Here is a 15899-nt window from a genome sequence, read left to right as displayed (position 1 = left end):
TTCCCTCTCTCAAACGGTCACCTAGACCGAGTGAGCTTCTCTTCTCAATCAATTGGGACACTTAGTCCCCACAAGGACCACCACACAATTGGTGTCTATTGCTTTGATTACAAAGAACTTGGAAGCAAGAATAGAGGAAGAAGAAAAGCGATCCAAGCGCAAGAGCTCAAAAGAACACAGCAAAACTCTCTCTTCTAGTCACTATTGCTTTGAGTGGAATTGAGACTTGGAGAGATTTTGATTCACTCTATTTGTGTCTTGTATTGAATGCACTAGCTCTTGTATTGAATGTGTTGGCTGAAAACTTGGATGCCTTGAAGTGTTGGTGGTTGGGGGTATTTATAGCCCCAACCACCAAAGTGGTCGTTGGGGAAGGCTGCTGTCGAAGGGCGCACCGGACAGTCCGGTACGCCACCGGACACTGTCCGGTGCGCCAGCCACGTCACCCAACCGTTAGGGTTCGACCGTTGGAGCTTCTGACATGTGGGCCACCGGACAGTCCGGTTATGCACCGGACAGGTCCTGTTCACTGTCCGGTGCCCCATCTGGCGCCTGCTCTGACTCTGCGCGCGCAGTCAGCACTATTCACTGTTCACTGTTCACTTTTGCAGTCGACCGTTGGCGCTGTAGCCGTTACTCCACTTGGCACACCGGACAGCAATTCCAGAAACCCAAAGGTGACAAGTTCGGAGTGATTCTCTCTGGTGCACCGGACACTGTCCGGTGGTGCACCGGACAGTCCGGTACGCCAGACCAAGGCAGCCTTCGGTTGTCTTTTGCTCTTTTTATTTGAACCCTTTCTTGGACTTTTTATTGGTTTGTGTTGAACCTTTGGCACCTGTAGAACTTACAATCTAGAGCAAACTAGTTAGTCCAATAATTTGTGTTGGGCAATTCAACCACCAAAATCATTTAGGAAAAGATTTGACCCTATTTCCCTTTCAATCTCCCCCTTTTTGGTGATTGATGCCAACACAAACCAAAGCAAATATATAAGTGCAGAATTGAACTAGTTTGCATAAGGTAAGTGCAATGGTTTCTTGGAATTAAACCAATTTATATTTCATAAGATATGCATGGATGCTTTCTTCTAGTTTAACATTTTGGACCACGCTTGCACCACTTGTTTTGTTCTTGCAAACTTTTTGTAAATTCCTTTTCAAAGTCTTTTGCAAATAGTCAAAGGTATATGAATAATATTTCAAGAAGCATTTTCAAGATTTGAAATTTTCTCCCCTTGTTTCAAATGCTTTTCCTTTGACTACACAAAACTCCCCCTTAATAAAATTCTCCTCTTAGTGTTCAAGCGGTTTTTAGATATGAATTTTGAAAGAGGTCATACCAATTTGAAATTATATAAAAAATAAGATACCAATTAAAAAACTTCTTTTAATACAAATTGAAAGACTACATTTTTGAAATTGGTGGTGGTGCGGTCCTTTTGCTTTGGGCTAATACTTTCTCCCCTTTTGGCATGAATCGCCAAAAACAGATACTTGTGAGTGAAATATAAGCCCTGGTCAAACTCTCCCCCCTTTGGTAAATAATATATGAGTGAAGATTATACCAAATTGGAGAACGGTGCAGAGTGACGGCGAAGGAAAATAATACGATGGAGTGGAGTGGAAGCCTTGTCTTCGTCGAGGACTCCATTTCCCTTTCAATATATGACTTAGCATGAAATACACTTGAAAACCACATTAGTCATAACACATGAAAGATATATGATCAAAGGTGTATAAATGAGCTATATGTGCAAAATATCAATCAAAATTCCTAGAATCAAGAATGTTTAACTCATGGCTAAGTTTGGTAAATGTTTTCTCATCTAATGGCTTGGTAAAGATATCGGCTAATTGTTCTTTGGTGCTAACATATGCAATCTCGATATCCCCCTCGTTGTTGGTGATCCCTCAAAAAGTGATACCGAATGGCTATGTGCTTAGTGCGACTGTGCTCAACGGGATTATCCGCCATGCGGATTGCACTCTCATTATCACATAGGAGAGGGACTTTGGTTAATTTGTAACCATAATCCCTAAGGGTTCGCCTCATCCAAAGCAATTGCGCGCAATAATGGCCTGCGGCAATATACTCGGCTTCGGTGGTAGAAAGAGCTACATAATTTTGTTTCTTAGAAGCCCAAGACACCAGAGATCTTCCCAAGAACTGGCAAGTCCCTGATGTGCTCTTTCTATCAATCTTACACCCTGCCCAGTCAGCATCTGAATATCCAATTAAATCAAAAGTGGATCCCTTGGGGTACCAAAAGCCAAACTTAGGAGTATGAACTAAATATCTCAAGATTCGTTTTACGGTCCTAAGGTGAACTTCCTTAGGATCGGCTTAGAAACTTGCACACATGCAGACGGAAAGCATAATATCCGGTCGAGATGCACATAAATAAAGTAGAGATGCTATCATCGACCGGTATACCTTTTGATCTACGGATTTACCTCCCATGTCGAGGTCGAGATGCCCATTGGTTCCCATGGGTGTCTTGATGGGCTTGGCATCCTTCATCCCAAACTTGGTGAGTATGTCTTTAATGTACTTCGTTTGGCTGATGAAGGTCCCCTCTTGGAGTTGCTTGACTTGAAATCCTAGGAAATACTTCAACTCCCCCATCATACACATCTCGAATTTTTGAACCATGATCCTACTAAACTCTTCACAAGAAGATTTGTTAGTAGACTCAAATATGATATCATCAACATAAATTTGGCATACAAACAAATCATTTGCAATAGTTTTGGTAAAAAGAGTAGGATCGGCTTTTCCGACTTTGAATCCATTAGCGATAAGAAAATCTCTTAGGCATTCATATCATGCTCTTGGGGCTTGCTTGAGCCCATAAAGCGCCTTAGAGAGTTTATAGACATGGTTAGGGTACTCACTATCTTCAAAGCCGGGAGGTTGCTCAACATAGACCTTCTCCTTGATTGGTCCATTGAGGAAGGTACTTTTCACATCCATTTGATAGAGCTTAAAACCACGGTAAGTAGCATAGGCAAGTAATATACGAATTGACTCAAGCCTAGCTACGGGTACATAGGTTTCACCGAAATCCAAACCTTCGACTTGTGAATATCCCTTGGCCACAAGTCGGGCTTTGTTCCTTGTCACCACACCATGCTCATCTTGCTTGTTGCGGAAGACCCACTTGGTTCCTACAACATTTTGATTAGAACGTGGAACTAAATGCCATACCTCATTCCTCGTGAAGTTGTTGAGCTCCTCTTGCATAGCCAACACCCAATCCGAATCCCTTAATGTGTCTTCCACCCTGTATGGCTCAATAGAAGACACAAAGGAGTAATGTTCACAAAAATGAGCAACATGAGATCGAGTGGTTACCCCCTTATGAATATCGCCGAGGATGGAGTTCACGGGGTGATCTCGTTGTATTGCTTGGTGGACTCTTGGGTGTGGCGGTCTTGGACCCTCATCATCTTCCTTGTCTTGATCATTGGCATCTCCCCCTAGATCATTGTCCTCCTCTTGAGGTGGTGGAGATGCTTGCATGGAAGATGAAGGTTGATCTTGTGCATGTGGAGGCTCTTCGGATTCCTTAGGGCACACATCCCTAATGGACATGTTCCTTAGCGCGACGCACAGAGCGTCTTCATCATCTAGCTCATCAAGATCAACTTGCTCTACTTGAGAGCCGTTAGTCTCATCAAACACAATGTCACAAGAAACTTCAACTAGTCCAGTGGACTTGTTAAAGACTTTATATGCCCTTGTGTTTGAATCATAACCAAGTAAAAAATCTTCTACAACCTTAGGAGCAAATTTGGATTTTATTCCTCTTTTAACAAGAATAAAGTATTTGCTACCAAAGACTCTAAAATATGAAACATTGGGCTTTTTACCGATGAGGAGTTCATATGATGTCTTCTTGAGGATTCGGTGAAGGTAGAGACGATTGATGGCGAAGCAAGCGGTGTTGAGTGCTTCTGCCCAAAACCGGTCCGAAGTCTTGTACTCATCAAGCATGGTCCTCGCCATGTCAAGTAGAGTTCTATTCTTCCTCTCCACTACACCATTTTGTTGTGGCGTGTAGGGAGAAGAGAACTCATGCTTGATGCCCTCGTCCTCAAGAAAGCCTTCTATTTGTGAGTTCTTGAACTCCGTTCCGTTGTCGCTTCTAATCTTTTTGATCCTCAAGCCGAACTCTTTTTGAGCCCGTCTCAAGAATCCATTTAAGGTCTCTTGGGTTTGAGATTTATCCTGCAAAAAGAACACCCAAGTGAAGCGAGAATAATCATCCACAATAACAAGACAATACTTACTCCCGCTAATGCTTATGTAAGCGATCGGGCCGAATAGATCCATGTGGAGTAGCTCAAGCAGTCTGTCGGTCGTCATGATGTTCTTGTGTGGATGATGACCACCAACTTGCTTTCCTGCTTGACATGCGCTACAAATCTTGTCTTTCTCAAAACGAACATTTGTTAGTCCTAAAATGTGTTCTCCCTTTAGAAGCTTATGAAGATTCTTCATTCCAATGTGGGCTAGTCGGCGATGCCAGAGCCAACCCACGTTAGTCTTAGCAATTAAGCAAGTGTCGAGTTCAGCTCTATTAAAATCAACTAAGTATAGCTGACCCTCTAACACTCCCTTAAATGCTACTGAATCATCACTTCTTCTAAAGACAATAATACCTATATCCATAAAAAGACAATTGTAGCCCATTTTACATAATTGAGAAACTGAAAGCAAGTTATAATCTAAAGAATCTACAAGAAAAACATTGGAAATAGAATGGTCAGGTGATATAGCAATTTTACCAAGTCCTTTGACCAAACCTTGATTTCCATCCCTGTTGGGGACTTGTTCTCAAATGCTATGAATTAAGAACAAGGCAACATACAATGTTAAATATCAATGCCCTTCGTCCGCCGAAACATTATCTCCACAAGGATTTAATGAACTTCGGACGAAGGTCACGAACATAATATTACGAAGGTTTTACCTTCGTAATTAAACATATAAAGATAATACAAAGTAAAGTTAAAACATGAAACATTAAAGGTAAATATATTGGAAACAAATGACCTTATTCACATATCTTATTATATGAATTTAAGATATTTGAATACAACGTTTAAGTACATTTATACCTTTGCCTTGACAAACAATAATTCCCGAGTGATGCATTAACAATTACAGGAAAAATGTGTGTCCAGTAAAGGAATACTGTTCACTATTTATAGGCACAGGACACAGCTCATGAGGAATTACAATTATGCCCCTCATAAAAGTTTACAACAATGACTCAGACCTTTGAAGGCTAAAAGGTCATTTTATCTTTAAGTCGGTTCGACCCTTCGTCTTCGGATATGCTGTAGTTCCGAAGCTTCGTGAACGGTGTCTTCGGCATCATGTTCAAGCAGCTTCAGCTGAAGATGTTTCTTTTTGCAGGACCTTCGGCGACGAAGCATGGTCCCAACAGTAGCCCCTTCGCGGTGCTAGATCGTTTTTCGTAACGAGCTTGATCCGTGAAAAAAGTCTCTTAGGCTTCAGGAAGCCGAAGGTCCGAAAAACACCTTCCCTGAGCTCGTTGTCGAGAAACGATACAGCTTTCGAGCGTGTAGCGGTCCCACCATGCAGGTTCACTGTTCTGGTTTTTGCAGCCCACCGTTCAGCGGGTGCAAGCAACTGTTTGTCTGGTATAAAAATCCTGACGATTCACCTTCTTACCTGCAGCACTATATAAACAGACGGGTAGGTGTGAAGTTATCACATCATTCATTGCTATTGCACTGTTTTGCTGCCAAAATTTTTAACCATAGCCGAAGCTTGACTTTCGCATTCAAACGAAGCTCCAATTTGGTGTTTGCTTCGTCAGAAGAAGAGCTTCGGAAGAGAAGGTTATTATTTTCCAAGAAATTTTTCAAGAAATTCAAAATTAAATGGCCAGAGTGCGCTCTACTGCTAGAGTTGAGCGCGAGGGAGACGAAGCCGAAGGTGCGGAAACTGTTCCTATCTCTGAAGCAATGAAGCGATCTGGATTGATGACATCAGAAGACATCCCTGCTGCTGAAGCAGAACAAGCAGATATTGAGGAGGCTGGTACTGACGATGATTACAATATCGCAGTACCGAGCAAGCCTAGTCATCTAGACTTCGGGAAGTCGACTATCTCGAAGGCTGATTTCCCAAAGATGGTGAAGTCGGGCTACTTCAGCGAAGATGAGAAAAAGATGATTCGCTTTGGTGGAGAAGAGATTACCCCGAAGCCACGAAAAGATGAAATAGTGATTTTTAAGAGTTTCCTCAAAGCTGGTTTGAGATTTCCTTTGAATAGGATGATTGCCGATGTGCTGAAAAAATTTGGGATCTATTTTCACCAACTAACTCCTAACGCTATTGTTAGGCTTAGTGTTTATATTTGGGCTCTCCGAAGCCAAGCAGTGGAGCCATTTGCCGAAGGTTTCTGCCGAGTACACGAGCTACACTACCAAACTAAGGCCAGAAAGGATGGGCTACATGAAAATTTTGGTTGTTACAACTTTGCATATCGGAAAACTACAAAATTTCCTGTGATCAGCTATCGAAGCAAGTGGCCGGCAGGCTAGAAATCGGAATGGTTCTATGTCAAAGTTGATGACGACAAGGAGAAGCTTGTACAGAGTCCGCTTGAACTAATCTTCGGAGAAACCCGACCCCAGTGCAATATGATACCAGAAGGTCCAACCCAGACGGCGTTGGCTGAATTCAGAATTATTGCAGAGCACATTAGCACTAGGGATTTGGTGCAGGAATTTCTAGCTTTCAAAGTATTTCCAACTATGAAGGAATGGGCTATACCGAAGCTTAAAGGAGAGAAGAAAGAGGGGGAGCTTGTCCGACTACCCTATCATTATAAATTCAAGAAATATTTTAAGGCACCCTACCAAGAATGGCTCGATACAATCGAAATAATGAGTACTGAAATTCTTGGAAATTACTCTAAAAAGAGGACCAATTGATGACAGCAGCCTTCGGCACCCGGCCGAAACGAAGGCTAAACAGAGTACTTGATGCTATAGGCTTTGAATATCCTGACTATGGGCGATTGGGCGGAGATGCTGGCGGCCCGAAGAGAAAAAGAATTGCCAGTGCCGTTGACGAAGAGAGCACCAAAGTGACCAAAAAGAAAAAGGAGATTTCTGAAAAGTTGAGTCCTGAAAAGTTGAGCCCTGAGCCGAAGGTGGCCGCTGCAAGAAAAAGGAAAACTGCATCTCCAGAACCAAAAACATTGGTTCGAGAAGAAGACACTCCTGCAACGCCTTCTGCTGCCGAAGTAGAAGAGATTATGAAGGTAATGACTGAACCCTTGCCTGTCAAGCTAAGTCCGCTGGCGCCGGAACTGACGAAGTTTTTTCAGAAGGACAAAGCAGCTTCAGCAGAAGAAAGTCCTGCACTGCCGAAAAAACGAAGAATTATTCAAATAGCAGATGTGATTCACCAGACGCCGCCACCGGCGACAGTGTCAAAAATTGCTTTTGCCGAGACCGCTGAAGCCGAAGGCGCCGCAGCCGAAGCTTCCAGAGTGGAAACCACCGAAGCTGAAACCGGCGACGCCGAAGCTGCTAGGGCCGAAGCTGGGACCACGTAAGGTTCGAATCTGGAAACCACCCTTGAAGTTATTGACAATATTCTCCTGAAAATGGCCGAGGAAGAAGCTGCTGTGGCTGCAGTAACCACGACAACTGGAAAGGGAAAGGAGCAGATCGATGATACTTCAGAAGAAGAAAGTTTTAACTTTCAAGATTTGCTTGGACAAGAGCTAACAGGCGCCGAAAAAGAAGAGTTGAAAAAATATGCCATATCTTGCGGGTATAAACCAGGGGCTACGCTATTTGGTGGGGTCAACGAAGGGAAGCTAAGATGCCTTCGGAACCGCACCGAGGCCAAAGTTGTTAGAACCCTCTCCAAAAGCGTTGGCCTGCCGAAACTAGAAGCGGACCTCTGCAGGTATCAACGACACCATATCGCCAGAAGCCTGCTCTATGCTAATTTTAAGGTAACAAATTTTATTATTATTATTTTATTTATTTTTTAGGTCATTTTCTGACGAAGATTGTTTTGGCAGAGTATACTATTGAGTAAGGTTCTAAAAATGCAGCAAGATCTCGAAGAGGAGAAGAACAAAACTATCATCAAAGATTTGGAAGAAAAAGTTGAAAATTACGAAGCTGTTCTGAAAAAGAAGGACTTCACCATCCAGGACCTTGAAATCATGACTAAAGAACACGAAGGTGCATTAGAAAAGAAAGACTTTGTTATTCAGTCTATGGAAGGCTCCTTGGCTGAGGTCCAGGCCGAGAATAACAGTTTAAAAAATGAATTGCTCAAACAACTAGAAAAATCTGAGCAGGAAAAGAAACACCTTGAAGCAAGTCCTAAAACTGAGATGGAAAAGAATTCAAATTTGCAAAAATCTTTGAAGGAGCTTCAAGAGAAATGCCTAAGCTTCGGCAGCCGATGCGTGCAGCGGCTGAAGGATGTGTTTTATTCTATTGGAGCCAGCTCTAAAAAATTTACACCTTCAGCTGAAAACTTGCCCAACACATTAGAATATATTGAAGGCGAGGTTGATGCTCTTGACGAAGTTATTGGTGGCCATGCTGACTTCTGCGCCCTGGTAGCTTCTCGGGGCACAGCTACCGCTTTTCTGAAGGCTAACTGCACGCATGGAAAAATTGTTAATAGGCCCAACTTCAGCTTATCATCATCAGATCTGATAGATATTTCAAGCCTAGCCCGAAGTATCGGGAATAGATTTATGACCCAGATTTGGGTAAATGGCGGGCGAAAAATGGCGGGTGACGAAGCTCGAAGTCATCTTAAGCCGGTAAGAAGCTTATATTTGTTACTTTTACCTTCTTCTTGAAATTTACACCTTTCTTATTCTGTTCTTTAATATTCGTAGGATGACGAAGCTGAAGTATAACGAAGCTGAAGTATGACAAAGCTGAAGTATGACGAAGCTGAAGCTTGATAGTTGCTAAATATTCTTTCCTGCAAAAATTCTGGAGAGACTTTTGTAATATTATTATGGAAAAACTCATGTAAATTTGTACATACCTTGTAATATATTTTGTTTCCGCTATCTGTGTACAATCTGCTTTGTTGTGGACGAAACTTCTTTTTTGAGCCGAAGGCGAAAAACACCTTCCCTTCTTTTCGTACATAACGAAGCATAAAATTTTTTCCTTTTTCGAAGTCTTTCCTCATTGCCGAAGCGCCTATCTTTTTTGTGTGATATAATGATGATTCTATATATGTCTAAATGAATGTTTATGAATGCAAATGACATGATGAAATGTATTGTGGAGATGAATATTGGGAATGATTCAAATCTTTTCACTTTTCAGCTTCATCGTTTACTTTTCAGTGTATCAGCGTTGACTTTTCGCTGTAAGCCTCCCTTAGGAGCTTCTTCGCCTTTTACTTTCAGCGGAATCAGCGTTGACTTTTTGCTGTAAGCCTCCCTTAGGAGCTTCTTCGCCTTTTACTTTCAGCGGAATCAACATTGACTTTTCGCTGTAAGCCTCCCTTAGGAGCTTCTTCGCCTTTTACTTTCAGCGGAATCAGCGTTGACTTTTCGCTGTAAGCTCTGCATTCCCTTAGGAACGACTTTTGAGCTTCTCCCTGTTTTCTTTTCTTTTCCCTTGGCATTTACATTTACATTTTTTGGGGGATATCACTTTTATAGAATCGAAATAAGGAAAAGAAAAATTATATGTTGTGGCCCCATTAAAAACCTTTCTCCCCCTTTGGAAAGGAAAAGAGTGCCACAAAAAAAAATAGAAAAAATTACATCAAATTAAACATAATATCGCCGAAGCTCATCCGCATTCGATGACCTAGGGATATCGTTTCCGTCCATATCCTTCAATCTATAGTAACCGGGTCTTGACGAAGATACTACCAAAAAAGGTCCTTCCCACTTCAGCTGTAATTTGCCCACTGTCTCAGGGTTAGCTACTCTTCGAAGCACCAGATGTCCTGGTTCAATGTTCTTCAGCTTAACCTTTCTGTCACGCCATTTTATTGTTTCGGCTTGATATTTACTGATGTTTTCCACAGCCTGAAGTCTGATCCCTTCTATAGCATCTTTTTCCACAGAGCAATCAGCTTCGTCTTCACCTTCTGTCGAAGCTACCGTTCTTATTGATCCTGCTTTGGCCTCTTCCGGGGTTATTGCTTCATCCCCAAACAATAGTTTGAAAGGCGTAAAGCCTGTTGATCTTGACATGGTTGTGTTATGGCTCCACACCACTTTGATTAACTCGTCTGGCCACTTTCCCCTGGGCTGATTGAAGATTGACTTCATTATTCCTGTCATTATGATCCCGTTAGCTCGTTCGACAAGTCCGTTTGACTCCGGATGTCGAACTGATGCAAAATGGATCTTCGTGCCAATTTGATCACAAAATTCTCTGAAAGCTTCAGAATCAAACTGTGTCCCATTATCCACAGTAATGGCCTTCGGCACTCCGAAGCGACAAACAATATTTTGCCAGAAAAACTTTTGAATAGTAACCGAAGTTATTGTGGCTAGATGCTTTGCCTCAATCCACTTGGAAAAATATTCCACTGCCACTACAACATATCTTAAGTTTCCCTGTGCTGGTGGTAATGGACCTAGTAAATCAAGGCCCCACCTTTGCAACGACCAAGTGGGTTATATTAATTGAGTTAAAGACGAAGGTTGTTTTTGATCTCTTGCACATTTCTGACAACCTTCGCACTTTTGGACTAAATCCGCTGCATCTGCAGCTGCCTTTGGCCAATAAAATCCTTGACGAAAAACTTTCCCAAGCAAAGGCCTAGATCCAATGTGAGATCCACACAGGCCTGCGTGTATTTCCTTTCATTAATTCTATACCTTCGGATCTGGATAAACACTTGAGCAACGGGGAACAGACCCCATGCTTGTACAGCTCCCCTTCTATTATGACATATGGTCGAGCTCTTGCTTCTATTCTTTTGTTGTAAGCTTCGTCGTCTGAAAGAAAATTACCCTGAAGGAAAGAGATGATTTCAGTTCTCCAATCTTCACTATAGACAGGGGATATATTGAGGACCGCTCTTTCAAGAAGCTCGACCGAAGGTGCTTTTATTGTTTCGAAAAATACTTCCGAAGGTAAAGGCAGCCCCTGTGCTGCTGACTTGGCCAATAGATCAGCATATTCATTTTCTCCACGAGGAATATTTTTAACAGAGAATCCTTCAAAGGAAGCCTCGATCCTTCGGACTGTATCTAGATATTTTTCAAGCTTCGGATCTCTTGCTTTATAGCTCTTGTCAACATGACCAGAAATAACTTGGGAATCAGTTTTAAGAATGGCCCTTCTGATCCCCATTGCCTTTAACTTCCGAAGACCCAAGAGCAGAGCTTCGTATTCAGCAATATTGTTTGTACAACTGAAATCAAGTCTTGCCGCATAACAAGTTTTAACTTTGGAAGGTGAAACCAACACAGCAGCTGCTCCTGCTCCGAAGGTTCCCCAAGACCCATCGCAAAACACTGTCCATGCTTCGGCATCTTTATTCGTTTCTTCCTCCTGAGCCCCTGACGTCCAGTCAGCAATGAAGTCTGCCAACGCTTGGGACTGAATCGAAGATCTATGGACATAATCAATACAAAATTCATTGAGCTCTGCAGCCCATTTTCCAATCCTTCCAGTAGCTTCTCGGTTTCTCATAATATCCTTCAAAGGTTGTGAAGAAGGAACAATTATGTTGTAAGCTTGAAAATAATGCCGAAGCTTCCTGGAGGTCATCAAAATAGCATACAGTACTTTCTCCAATTCTGTATAATTTTTCTTTGATAAACTAAGAACTTCGGATACAAAATATATTGGGGCCTGCTTCTTGACTTGGCCTTCAAGCTTCTCTTGGACAAGTGCTGCACTTACCGCTAAGTGCGAAGCTGCCACATATAATAACAAAGGAGCCCCTGGCGTTGGTGGAGTTAGTGTTGTTAGATCTATCAAATATTGCTTCAGTTCTTCGAAGGCTCTCTGCTGGACTGGTCCCCATTGAAAAAATTCGGCTGACTTCAGCACTTCGAAAAATGGTAAATTTCTCTCTGCTGATCTAGATATGAATCTGTTGAGAGATGCCAGCCTTCCTGTCAATCTTTGAGCCCCCTTCTTTGTACTTGGTGGTTCCATTCGAAGTATAGCTTCGATTTTGCTTGGATTAGCCTCAATTCCCTTTGTTGAAACTAGGCAACCAAGAAATTTCCCCTTCTTCACTTCGAAGACACATTTTTCTGGATTTAGCTTTAAACCAGCCTGTCTAAAATTAGCGAAGGTCTCCTGCAGATCAGCAATGTGATTATCTTGCTTCGTGCTTTTTACAATGATATCATCAACATAAGTTAGCACATTCCTGCCTATCTGAGAATGGAGGACCTTCGCTGTCATTCTGCTGAAACTTCCTCCGGCATTCTTAAGCCCCTCAGGCATCCGAAGGTAACAATATGTTCCACTGGGGGTTATGAAGCTGGTTTTCGGTTCATTCTCCTTCTTCATCCAGATTTGGTGATAGCCTGAATAGCAATCCAGAAGACTCATAAGCTCTGATGAAGCTGCTGCATCGACTAAGGAATCTATCCTTGGCAATGGAAACTCGTCCTTCGGACAGGCCTTATTGAGATCAGTAAAATCGATACACATTCTCCATTTACCATTGGCATTCTTTACCATAACAGTGTTAGCCAACCATTCTGGATATTTTACCTCTCTGATAACTCTGGCACTGAGGAGTCTTTTCACTTCGTTCCGAGCACCTTCGGCCTTGTCATCAGACATCTTTCGAAGCCTTTGCTTTCTTGGTCTGAAGGATGGATCAACATTGAGCGAGTGCTCAATAACATCCCCATTAACTCCGCAAAGATCATTAGCTGACCAAGCAAAAACATCTTTGTTGTTGAACAAAAACCTTATCAAGGTTTTCTCTTGTTCTTCGGACAGTTGAGATCCCAATAGCACCTTCTGCTCTGCTATGTCGTCACATAAGAGCATGGGCTTCGGCTGATCAGCCGAAGCAGCTTTTTCCCTTCTGAACTTGTATTGCTCACAAGCTTCAGCTCCATCTATATTATGGATTGCTTTTGAGTCTGTCCAATTTCCTTTGGCCCTTCTGGCAGCTTCCTGACTTCCATGAATAGCAATGGGCCCTTGGTCCGAAGGTATCTTCATGCAAAGATAAGCTGGATGAAGAATTGCTTCGAAGGCATTGAGAGTGCCTCGACCAATTATTGCATTGTAAGGGTATTCCATGTCAACAATATCAAACACAACTTGTTCAGTCCTTGTGTTGTTGATAAATCCGAAGGTCACTGGCATTGTGATTTTGCCGAGTGCTACAATCTGCCTTCCTCCGAAGCCACAAAGGGGATGCGTGGCATCATGAATTTTGTCTTCGGGCTCTTGCATTTGTCTGAAGGCCTTAGCAAATATGATATCAGCTGCGCTGCCTGTATCAACCAAAACATTATGGACCAGGAATCCTTTGATCACACAAGAGATAACCATAGCATCGTTGTGTGGGTAATCCTTGAGTTGAAGATCCTCTTGGGAGAAGGTAATTGGAATGTGAGACCATCTTGACTTGATGAAGGGTCCCTGCACCCCGACATGTTGTACCCTTCTCTGTGCCTCCTTATTCTGTTTCTTGTTGGCTGGCTCTGAGCATGAACCGCCTGTTATTGGGAGTACCAGCTTCGGAGCCGAAGCAGCTCCAACTTGAATGTTGAACGAAGCCATCAGCTCAAAAAAGTGGAAGTGAGTTCACCGGAGGTGGGCGCCAATGTTGGGGACTTGTTCTCAAATGCTATGAATTAAGAACAAGGCAACATACAATGTTAAATATCAATGCCCTTCGTCTGCCGAAACATTATCTCCACAAGGATTTAATGAACTTCGGACGAAGGTCACGAACATAATATTACGAAGGTTTTACCTTCGTAATTAAACATATAAAGATAATACAAAGTAAAGTTAAAACATGAAACATTAAAGGTAAATATATTGAAAACAAATGACCTTATTCACATATCTTATTATATGAATTTAAGATATTTGAATACAACGTTTAAGTACATTTATACCTTTGCCTTGACAAACAATAATTCCCGAGTGATGCGTTAACAATTATAGGAAAAATGTGTGTCCAGTAAAGGAATATTGTTCACTATTTATAGGCACAGGACACAGCTCATGAGGAATTACAATTATGCCCCTCATAAAAGTTTACAACAATGACTCAGACCTTTGAAGGCTAAAAGGTCATTTTATCTTTAAGTCGGTTCGACCCTTCGTCTTCGGATATGTTGTAGTTCCGAAGCTTCGTGAACGGTGTCTTCGACATCATGTTCAAGCAGCTTCAGCTGAAGCTGTTTCTTTTTGCAGGACCTTCGGCGATGAAGCATGGTCCCAACAATCCTCGAATGTGATAGCTCTTTGGGGGTCATGGTTTTTCTTATAGGAGGAGAACATCCTTTTCTCCCCAGTCATGTGGTTTGTGCACCCGCTATCAATTATCCAACTTGAGCCCCCAGATACATAAACCTACAAAACAAATTTAGGCCTTGTTCTTAGGTACCCAAACGGTCTTGGGTCCTTTGACATTAGAAACAAGCACCTTGGGTACCCAAACACAAGTCTTTGAGCCCTTGTGTTTGGCCCCAACATATTTGGCAACTACTTTGCCTGATTTGTTAGTTAAAACATATGAAGCATCAAAAGTCTTAAATGAAATAAAAGGCTCATTTGATGCAATAGGAGTTTTCTTTTAGGCAATTTAACATGAGTGGATTGCCTAGAACTAGATGCCTCACTCTTATACATAAAAGCATGATGAGAGCCAGAGTGAGACTTCCTAGAATGAATTCTCCTAATTTTGTGTTCGAGATAACCGGCAGGGTATAAAATGTAACCCTCGTTATCCTGAACCATGGGAGCCTTACCCTTAACAAAATTAGACAATTTCTTAGGGGAATTAAGATTGACATTGTCTCCCTTTTGGAAGCCAATGCCATCCTTAATGCAGGGCGTCTCCCACTATAGAGCATGCTTCTAGCAAATTTAAATTTTTCATTTTCTAAGTCATGCTCATTAATCTTAGCACTAAGTTGAGCTATGTGATCATTTTGTTGTTTAATTAGAGCTAGGTGATCATGAATAGCATCAACATTAATATCTCTACATCTAGTACAAATAGTAACATGCTCAATGGTAGATGTAGAGGGTTTGCAAACATTTAATTCTTTCGCCTTAGCAATTAATTTTTCATTCTCAATTTTAAGGCTAGAAAGAGATGCATTCAACTTGTCAATCTTAGTAATCAAACTAGCATAATCATTTTTAAGACTAACAATTGAATCATCACAAACATTTGATTTTTCAACTTAGCAATCAATTTAGCATTTTTCACATCTAAGGTTGGAAATAGTGTCATGGCAAGTGCTTAGCTCACTAGTCAATTTTTCACATTTTTCTACTTCTTGAGCATAAGCATTTTTAACCTTAACATGCTTCTTGTTTTCTTTAATAAGGAAGTCCTCTTGGCTATCCAAGAGTTCATCCTTCTCATGAATGGCACCTATCAATTCATTTAATTTTTCTTTTTGTTGCATGTTTAGGTTGGAAAAAAGGGCAAGTAAATTATCTTCATCATCACTAGAGTTCTCCTCCTCACTAGATGTTGCATATTTAGTGGAGGCTCTAGATTTACCTTCTTTTTGCCTTCTTTTGCCATGAGGCACTTGTGGCCGACGTTGGGGAAGAGGAGACCCTTGTTGACGGTGATGTTTGCGGCGTCCTCGTCGGAGGAGGAGTCGGTGGAGCTCTCGTCGGAGTCCCACTCCCGGCAAACATGGGCATCGCCGC

The sequence above is a fragment of the Zea mays genome, chromosome 6 (genome assembly GCF_902167145.1).
Source record: "Zea mays cultivar B73 chromosome 6, Zm-B73-REFERENCE-NAM-5.0, whole genome shotgun sequence".
NCBI classification, from domain to species: domain Eukaryota; kingdom Viridiplantae; phylum Streptophyta; class Magnoliopsida; order Poales; family Poaceae; genus Zea; species Zea mays.
This window is presented reverse-complemented; position numbering follows the sequence as displayed.